We start from the raw sequence: 10031 nt of genomic DNA on the forward strand, positions 1-10031 counted from the left end.
CTTTTACCAATACATTTCTGTAATAACGTCCTTCGTGTTGTACGGTCCTCAAAGCAGTCATAGTACCTCGATGCAACGAAGAGGCAATCCACGTTAGATGCCAAACGCGAGGTGTGACTTCAAAATTAGATGTTGGTCACACCATTCACGTCTAACTCGAGTAGGCTTACAATCATTCGACACAGATTATCTACTTTGATGATCTACAAGTACAAGAAATAGTGTACCACCTCCGCTGCATGGACCAGTCCATAGAGTGGAATCGATTGATGCATGTTGGTTGACGTTGATGAGGATCGGCAAATTGCTTGATACTCAGTGACTCGACTACCAAGTGATTTGGCTAAGGCCCAAGGTGTTTCACAATTAGCTTAGAAACATAGATGTACGTGCTTCCTGTGATAGAAACATAGCTTTGTAGGGACACAGGAAAAGTATGCACTCGCGCGGTTGGCAAAAGTTATCCTTAATTTGACCAAAACTCATGTGCAGAACTGTAGCACGACTCATTCAAACTAACGGTATGTATAGAAAACTACGAATTTATAATGCGCAACCACTACTCAGTATTTTGGAACGTGTGCGTTATGGATAAAATAGAGCTTTCAATCGAGTCTCTTGTTTTATGTTCACACTAAACATTTTTCCTGCAAAGCAACTCACAACAGACTCACGAGGGTTCCAGAAAATGTGAATTCGGAGACCAGTGCCATGGGGTGATGCAGGGGATTAGGAGGGAATTTTACAACTACGCTGACAAACTTCCATTTTAATAAACTTACAGCTTAACTTCAAGGCATAGGTGAAGCGGTAGAGGGAGAAAAATAGTTCGTATTTCCTGATAAAAATATTTTTAACACTGCCGAACCCAAGACAAAAAATTTAAGGTAAAAATTCTGACTGTCAACAGAAATTACTAGCGCTCTTAGTATGCCATTGTCAAGTGGTAGTTTACTGAAAAACCTTGGCGCTTGTAAAATTATAGTCCAGTCCGTTATTAGTACATTTATATTTGCCACTATAATAATAGAACCAATACTAAAATTTAAATTGTCATGTCGTGACTACCTAACCTACAAAAACTTTCGTAGAAGACATACCATTGTCCATATCTACCCGTTCTATGGTGATAACCAGTAATACGATGTTTATAACTTCGGAAGAACACATTTCGGCTGGAGATAAAATAATATATTTTATGTGGAAAGGTATGATTTACATAAAATGACAACGCCTGAAAGGCTGGTATTGAGAAGCCGAAAGACAAATCAAAAAAGGGGCGACAGCAACTGACCGGAAAATACATGCAACAATCGGTAGTATCTTTGGTTGATATTTGAAAGTCAGTTAACATTCATGCCGGTATGTTGTACGTATAGTTTGATTTCTAACTGCATTTGCGTCAGTGGGCTAACTGGAAGAACAAAATTATGACCGGGACGAGGAAGAACCTCAACTAGTGTTCCAGTTATTTTGTTGAGTTTAATACGGTTTATTTAGTCGCGGGAGATATCCTCAACCTCGTTTTCGCCTAATCGTGACAGGATTTAATAAAGCTACAAATACATATGAATAGATATCAAAAATGCTTTCAGTGCGTGAAGATAGTGGTGGTTATGTGAATTTCGAACAGATAGCTAACAGTAATATTCTAAACATGAGATACATGTTCTAGACTCAATGCTTTGATGTTAAGTAAGCTAATTATTTATATTGATACTCACCGGTTGGTAGTGCATGCAAGTTCATTGCAGTTACCGAGTTTGGCATGAAGCAGAAATCGACTTATTTGAAATGGAGTGATTAAAAGTCGTTGAAATTGACAAAGCTTATGTGCTACAAATACAGGAGATTCGGTGTTGTACGTTGCTTTCCGCTAAATAAATCTTCACAAGAAGATAAACCGTGAGTGATGCTATGATAATGAGAAGTATTTGAATTATAGTATGAACTAAGAATCCCAGAAATAACGTAATCGGATCAACAAGTACTAGATAACCACAAACGAATGTACTGTATTTGGAATTCGAAATCAAGCATTCAACAAGTACAAAGGAATCACTAGTTCATTAAAACACCACATCCGCCACAGCTTAAATTAGAGTCTAGGTGTCTGTAATCAATTGTACGTCTTCTTCTCAAGTTCATCCTGTGTCTGTCTGACATTGTATTGGATAAAAACTCTGTATTATCTAGAATGCACTCATTAGTATCGGAATTAACAACTGAAATCGGAACAGACTCACCTGCTTCCTGGGATTGTATGATCAGCATGTCGGTTGTGTACTGAAACCGCTTCTACCTAGAATTTGAACCATAGACTTTTAGACTATCATACCCCACGAAATAATGTTGGATCTTTATATCCCCAATTTATGAATGCTGTGGCTTCATGTAAAACACATTTCTCACATTGGTTAGAGTAAACATTAGAAGTGTTTTTGTGATAAGGATAAACAGCAGTTGATATGAAATCATCCGAATTGTAATCAAAATCGAGCTCATTTAGTACTTGTACTTCTCATTGAACAAGTTTCCCACAAGAAACAAATGCATTATGAGGACAAATAATATTTGGTATGACATCAAGATTTGATTCTTCTGAAATAGTTTCCTCAAATTTATTAAGAATGTCATTGCAGATTAAAGGATCATTATATAAACCAGAATCTATCAAAACTACACCAGACTTTCGATCATGACTAGGTCCATTCAACATATTTTCCTCAGATTTTCAAGGAATTTCGTCAGAAATATGTGAATCATTAGGAAAAACCATATCTGGTACAATGAGATGAGAAATCTGATAAGTCGATTGATTGGAAACTGTTGTCTCGCAAGGATTCTGAGTTTCACTTAACTCTGAACTGCCATATGACAACACTGTCTTTTGCAATCGTTGATAAAGATAAATCATCATTAAAAATACTCGACTTAATAGAATCAGAATTACAAGACTTGATATTAGTTGGAGTAAGATGAACATTAGTATTACAGACTGACTGAATATGTCCAATATCACCACATTTAAAGCACTTAGAATTACGAAATTTACATGAATTAAAAGAGTGGAACCTCCCACAGGACAAGCATGCCCATCTTCGTGAACTGCATCGCAACTCTTCAATGAATTATCTGCATAACTTTGAGTATGTACTGGGTTGTGATGACGTAATGTAGTGGAATTTTTGATATCTTTGTCAATCATTTTACGAAATCTCCCTTTACCGCATTCCAAAATTTGTATACTTAACATAGTCTAGCAGCAGTTCCTTGAGAGCTGTATAAGGAAGCGAAATGGGCTTTTCCGGTAAAGCCAGAGTTTTTAATAAGCTATATGCTTTTTTTCCGATGATCTTCCTTGATCATAGCCCAGATTTCGAACCTCTCAAAGTAATCCTCAAAAGCATCAAAATCTGTATGTATATCCAAAAATTCCATCGCAGGCTCCATCGTGACGCCAATGTGATAATTAGGAGTATTTGAATTATAGAATCCCAGAAATAACGTAATCGGATCAACAAGTACTAGACAAGCACAAACGAATGTACTGTATTTGGAATTCGAAATCAAGCATTCAACAAGTACAAAGGAATCATTAGTTCATTCGAACACCACAGCTGCTCATGTGATTATCAGAAAGAACATGAGTCGTAACTAAGGAAAGTACAACTCCCAACTCATATCTATGATAATGTCATGAATCTTTGTCAGTGTTGTGCTAGATTCGACAATGATGTTCCCAACTTGCAGGAGATTTTTTCGACTGCTTATATTGATGATTTGCATGCAATGTTGTGTTGTTAATCCCACATTTATACTGACAAGCTTTTAAGATGATTACTAAATGAGCAAGTGATGGAAAAACATATTAAAATCATACACTACAGATAATGATAACCACGAAAAAACAGTACTATTTAATAATAATTGGAAGACAGTTTATCCACAGACTTTGTTAATAGTTTCAATTTTATCAATCATATTACGTGATTGTCAAGTTATAATAATGCCCTATGACGATATCCAGAAACCACTATGAATCACCAGTTATAGTGTTGATTGGGGATAAACTATTTGGATATAGGTATTGTTGTTTTAGGTTATTCTGAAATAATTTGTAATATTAACGGATTCAAATCGAGATCCAGAAATATTTGTCCACTAAATTTAATTTTATTTATAAGCCCAAGAATTTTTATTTTGAGTGCTCGCTTGATTAACAACCACGTGATAGTTTAATCATTATATCAGTGTAGCACGATAGTATCTTAATGCGCTGACTTTATTATCTATTTTAAACGCTTTTTTAAGCAACCAATATGATAGTCTACTTCATAAACCCAAATAAGCATAGCAATAACGACTATGATTGGTTTGGGAAGAAAGATTGAGGGCGGTTTATACAATTGTTAAATTCAAATAGCATAGAGATAACATAGTGCAACGCATGTACAGGACGGGTTAACATATGCGTTGATGAGGAATACAACAATCTAAAAAAAAGTTAAAGGTTAGGACATGACTTCTAGGACTACAGTTAGGAACATAACGGGCATTATAGAATTTTTTATAAGTGGTTGTTGTAGTTAGCCTAGTAACATTCGTAAACATGTAATAATGATAATCAGACCTATTAAGTGTCAAATCAATGTTTAATCTAATATGGTTCTTCTGAAAACAACACAATTTATCGTAATAATATGTGGTCTTTTGAAGCTATTAAATATATATTATCCCTAAAACAGTCCTGTAAAGGGTTCATATAAAATATGTTTAGCTAGTTTAAGTGAAAATACATATGTAGTGTGGCGTCGAGTCGAGGTTGACTATGATCACCACTACAGGAGGACTAAGTGCCAGTTAACCAATAAGATCCCCCGTAAGCCAAATATCAGAAGGCAGCCGATGGCTGTAGTCGAGATGTATTTGTTGGCGAACGCGTGGTATCGAAAGAATACCGAGATCGTGCCAGGTTACAAGTGTGGTTACTGAGCGTAACAGAATTCGTGCACGGTCACAATCAACGGAAGGAAGAATGTCTTTAGTACAGTCAAACAAACAAGCAAAACAATCAACGGTACAATTGGTTATAATAATAATTGTTTCCATTACACCAATCGCGTTCTCTTAATAAAAGTAAGTCACTACACATACATGGTATGAAGTATCAAAAGCATGGCAAATTATCCAGCAAAATAGTTAGACTCGCTGCAATTTTTGAGGTTAAGTTTGGTAAATCAAGATCAAAATATAAATCTACAGAGAGAAAATAATAAGTTGCAAAGTCTTACTAACGGCTTTAGAAGACTTAAGCATTCTCACTAGGAAGAGTTTGAGAAAAATCCCTTAACCGCATTATAGTTCGCACTAGAATCATCTAGAAAAATGACCTGAACTAGTCAGAATTATATTTCACTTAAATCCAAGGATTCGATTTTCGAGTCTTTCGATGGTCCAAGGATAAATTACAAAATCCTCCTAAGAATTTTGACCACACAGTTGAGTAGCATGCAAACTCTTACAATCAACATACAAAATTTCTCTGGGAATGTTACTTACTTACTTACTTACTTACTTACGCCTGTTACTCCTCGTGAAGGAGCATAGGTCGCTCACCAGCATTCTCCATCCAACCCTGTCCTGGGAAATCCTTTCTAGCTCCGTCCAGTTGTAATTCATCTTTTTCATATCTGCTTCTATAATCCGACGCAATGTGTTCTTTGGCCTTCCTCTTTTTCGCTTCCCTTCAGGATTCCAAGTTAGGGCTTGCCTCGTGATGCAGTTTGATGATTTGCGTAATGTATGTCCTATCCATTTCCATCGTCTTTTCCTAATTTCCTCTTCAGCTGGAAGTTGGTTTGTTCTCTCCCACAGAAGGCTATTGCTGATGGTATCCGGCCAATGGATGTTGAGTATCTTGCGTAGACAGCTATTTATAAATACTTGTACTTTCTTGATTGTGGTTGTTGTAGTTCTCCAAGTTTCAGCTCCATACAGTAGAATTGCCTTGACGTTCGTATTGAAGATTCTCACTTTGATATTGGTTGAAAGTTGTTTTGAGTTCCATATGTTCTTCAATTGTAGGAATGCGGCCCTTGCTTTGCCAATCCTCGCCTTTACGTCTGCATCTGAACCTCCATGTCTATCGACGATGCTTCCCAGATATGTGAAGGATTCTACATCTTCCAGAGTTTCGCCATCAAGGGTGATTGGATTGCTGTTCTCCGCTTTGAATTTGAGGACCTTGGTTTTCCCTTTGTGTATGCTGAGGCCTACTGATGCAGAGACTGCTGCTACATTGGCTGTCTTTATCTGAATCTGTTCACGTGTACGTGATAGGAGGACTAGGTCATCTGCGAAGTCCAAATCGTCTAATTGATTCTGAGCTGTCCATTGTATTCCGTGTTTTCCTTCAGATGTCGAGGTCTTCATAATCCAGTCGACCACCAGAAGAAAGTGGAAGAAGGAGAGTAAACAGCCTTGTCTGACTGCAGTCCTTACTTGGAATGCATCTGTCAGCTGTCCTCCATGCACTACTTTGCACTGTAGTCCGTCGTATGAGTTCCGGATAATATTGACAATCTTCTCAGGAACTCCGTAGTGTCGAAGAAGTTTCCATAACGTCCTCCTATCTACACTGTCGAATGCCTTTTCATAATCAATGAAGTTGATGTATAGTGATGAGTTCCACTCAACTGATTGTTCGACGATGATCCGTACTGTTGTAATTTGGTCTGTGCACGACCGATCCTTACGGAATCCAGCTTGTTGATCTCAAAGTTGGGCGTCTACTGCATCCTTCATCTGGTTCAGCAACACTCTGTTGAAGACTTTCCCTGGTATTGACAGTAGCGTAATGCCTCTGTAGTTTTCACATTTGCTCAGATCTCCTTTCTTTGGAATCTTGACGAGGTGTCCTTCTTTCCAGTCCATTGGCACTTGTTCCTCCTCCCAAATCTTTTTGAATAGAGGGTAAAGCATGCTTGTGGTTGCTTCGATGTCTGATGTCAGTGCTTCAGCTGGTATGTTGTCGGGTCCTGCTGCTTTCCCGTTCTTGATTTGTCTGACGGCCATTCTAATTTCTTCCGTCGTTGGTGGGTTGACATCTATAGGAAGATCTGTGTGTGCTGCTTCGATGTCCGGTGGATTCATTGGAGCCGGCCTATTCAGGAGTTCCTCGAAGTATTCTACCCATCTGTTTCGCTGTTGTTGAATTTCAGTGATTGGCTTGCCTTCTTTGTCTTTGACCGGCCTTTCTGGTTTACTGTATTTCCCTGCTAGTTTCTTGGTTGTATCGTGAAGCTGTTTCATAGCAGCTTTTTCTGCCGTCGTTGCTAGTTCTTCCACGTATTTCTTCTTGTCGGCTCTAATGCTCCTCTTCACTTGTTTGTTTGCTTCTATGTATTCAGCTTGTGCTTGGACTTTCTCTGCTCGTGTTCGGCTGTTGTTAATTGCTGTCTTCTTGTTCTTCCTTTCTTTGATCTTGTCCAGTGTTTCTATAGAGATCCATTCCTTATGATGGTGTTTCTTTAGGCCCAGAACCTCTTGACACGTTGAAGTCAATGTTTCTTTGATGCCTTTCCAGTTGTCCTCCATGGTAGTTTCTTCTTCCTTCAGTAGATCTTGAAAGGCTTGGAATCTGTTGTTGAGAGCTATCTTGAATTCATTGAGTCTGTCAGTATCTCGAAGGAAGGCTATATTGAACCTTTGTAGTGCTGTTTGTCCACTTGTCCAGTTCTTTTTTAGCTTCAGTTTTAAATTGGCTACAACTAGGTGGTGATCTGAAGCTATGTCAGCTCCTCTCCTGGTTCTCACATCTTCCATTGTCCTTCGGAATTTTTTGTTGATGCAAATATGGTCTATCTGGTTCTCTGTAGTGTGGTCCGGTGAGATCCATGTAGCCTTGTGTATACGTTTGTGTGGAAATATTGTGCCTCCTATGACTAATTTGTTGAATGCACACAAATTTGCAAATCTTTCTCCATTTTCGTTCCTCTCTCCCAGTCCATGTCGTCCCATAATATCTTCATATCCAGTGTTGTCTATTCCGACCTTGGCATTTAGATCTCCCATCAGAATGGTGAGGTCCTTTCTTGAGCATTTCTCTATGATTGACTGCAGCCGCTCGTAGAATTAATCTTTAATGTCGTCGTTGCTATCATTGGTGGGTGCATAACATTGGATAATATTCATTAAGATCCCCTCCTTCTTTGTTTTGAATGATGCTTTGATGATTCTGGATCCGTGGGATTCCCATCCTACAAGTGCATTTCGTGCTACTTTGGACAGCATTAGAGCAACTCCCTGAGTGTGTGGAGCATTTTCCTCTTCGTGACCGGAGTATAGCAGCATCTCTCCCGTAGCTAGCCTTTTCTGTCCAGCTTGGGTCCAGTGGGTTTCGCTGATTCCCAGTACTGCCAAGTTGTATCTCCTCATTTCCGTTGCTATTTGGCTGGTCTTCCCGGTTTCCCACATTGTTCTAACGTTCCATGTACCTATAAAAATTTTTGCTCTGGTTGTTAGAAGGGGCATCGGCGTCGTGGCTTCCGAAGGAACTCGGCTTTCACCATGAAGCGTCATAATTCTTCTAACTGAAGACCTTCTAACTCCCAGGGCAGAGTTTAAATGGTTTGGGTTATTTTTTCTGGTAGGCGTTTTTTTAGCGAATTAGTTTTCCACGGGATGGGGACGCTAACCCCATGCCCAACCCTCCTCCTTTACCCGGGCTTGGGACCGGCAGTAACCCTATTAGAGCTACAGGCGGAGTTTCTGGGAATGTTACCATTAGAAAAACAAAAATAAATATAAACAATAGGGTTAACAAATCTTATATTGCAGTACTAACGCTTCAAGCAAGAATCAATAGAAAGTTGCATCAATAAGATGATTATGTAGAAGTTAATTTATAAAAAATAAGTGATTAATTAAGTAGTAGCATATAGCTGTTTCGAAGCAGTGTTGGTAGTTACTAAAACTAAATTGAGCGCTACGCTACACCAGATGTTGAAGCCAATTGGAATAAACCAGGTCTCAACTAATAACATGTGATGAAGGTAGATTAGTAAGAACGATATGGAAATACAATTTCAACATTGAAACGGTTTAGGTGTCAGAAACGCACATAAGTGCTTATCAATTGCAATATTACAATGGGAAGAGATTGTAAACCACATTCTCCAAAGTGACTGATAATATCAGAATGGGTTTTGTGGAGAGTTTTAGAAATTTCACAAGTTGAAATCATGAGTCAGTTGAAGCTAGACCACCATTGAAAACCTGACTGATAATAACTTATACTGTTGAAAATTAGTAAGTAGTATGATGTAGTGAACAAAGAAGAAACGAACACGAAAAAATGTTAATGTAAAACGGGGTTAGTGAAACTATAATTTATGGGCGAACCAATAAAAGTATAGTTAAGAAGTGTTAGACTTTGGAGTAAAATTCATTTATTTATTTGGTTAAATAGCATTCTAGCATTATAGTTGATGTCAGTTCGTGATGAAAACTAAGTTTAATTCCTGATCCTAACGTCCAACTGTAAATCCTAAGCCTGATTCCTCACATTGATTTACAACCTTCAATTGACTCTAGTAAATAAGTGGACATTCTTCAAGTTACTTAAGTGCCACTCAAAGGCCGTCCATAAATTAGAGTGTCATAGTGTATCCTGATTGTAGTTCTTATTATCATACCATATCTATCTGCCAATAACTAGTTCTTTTCAATTTATCTATTTTCACCATTTAGCTCTGACACGTAGAATACCTCTGTTGTATATTAAACACAAATAGTAATTTCATAGTGTTTAACGTTAATCGATCTTCGAAATTGTTATCAAGAATGAATAGATTGATAGCCTAGTTTTCATCATACATATTAGGCAGCACTATCATCATGATCGTCTAATTGAGTTATCTCATGAAGTAATACTACTGGAACTCATTACTAAGATTGGGAATCTTGTAAAACCTTTTTGATTTTGCCTGGGGAAACGGTGAGTAGCAATAATTTTGAGTTTGATAACG

This window comes from Schistosoma haematobium, chromosome 7, assembly GCF_000699445.3.
Source record: "Schistosoma haematobium chromosome 7, whole genome shotgun sequence".
NCBI lineage: Eukaryota > Metazoa > Platyhelminthes > Trematoda > Strigeidida > Schistosomatidae > Schistosoma > Schistosoma haematobium.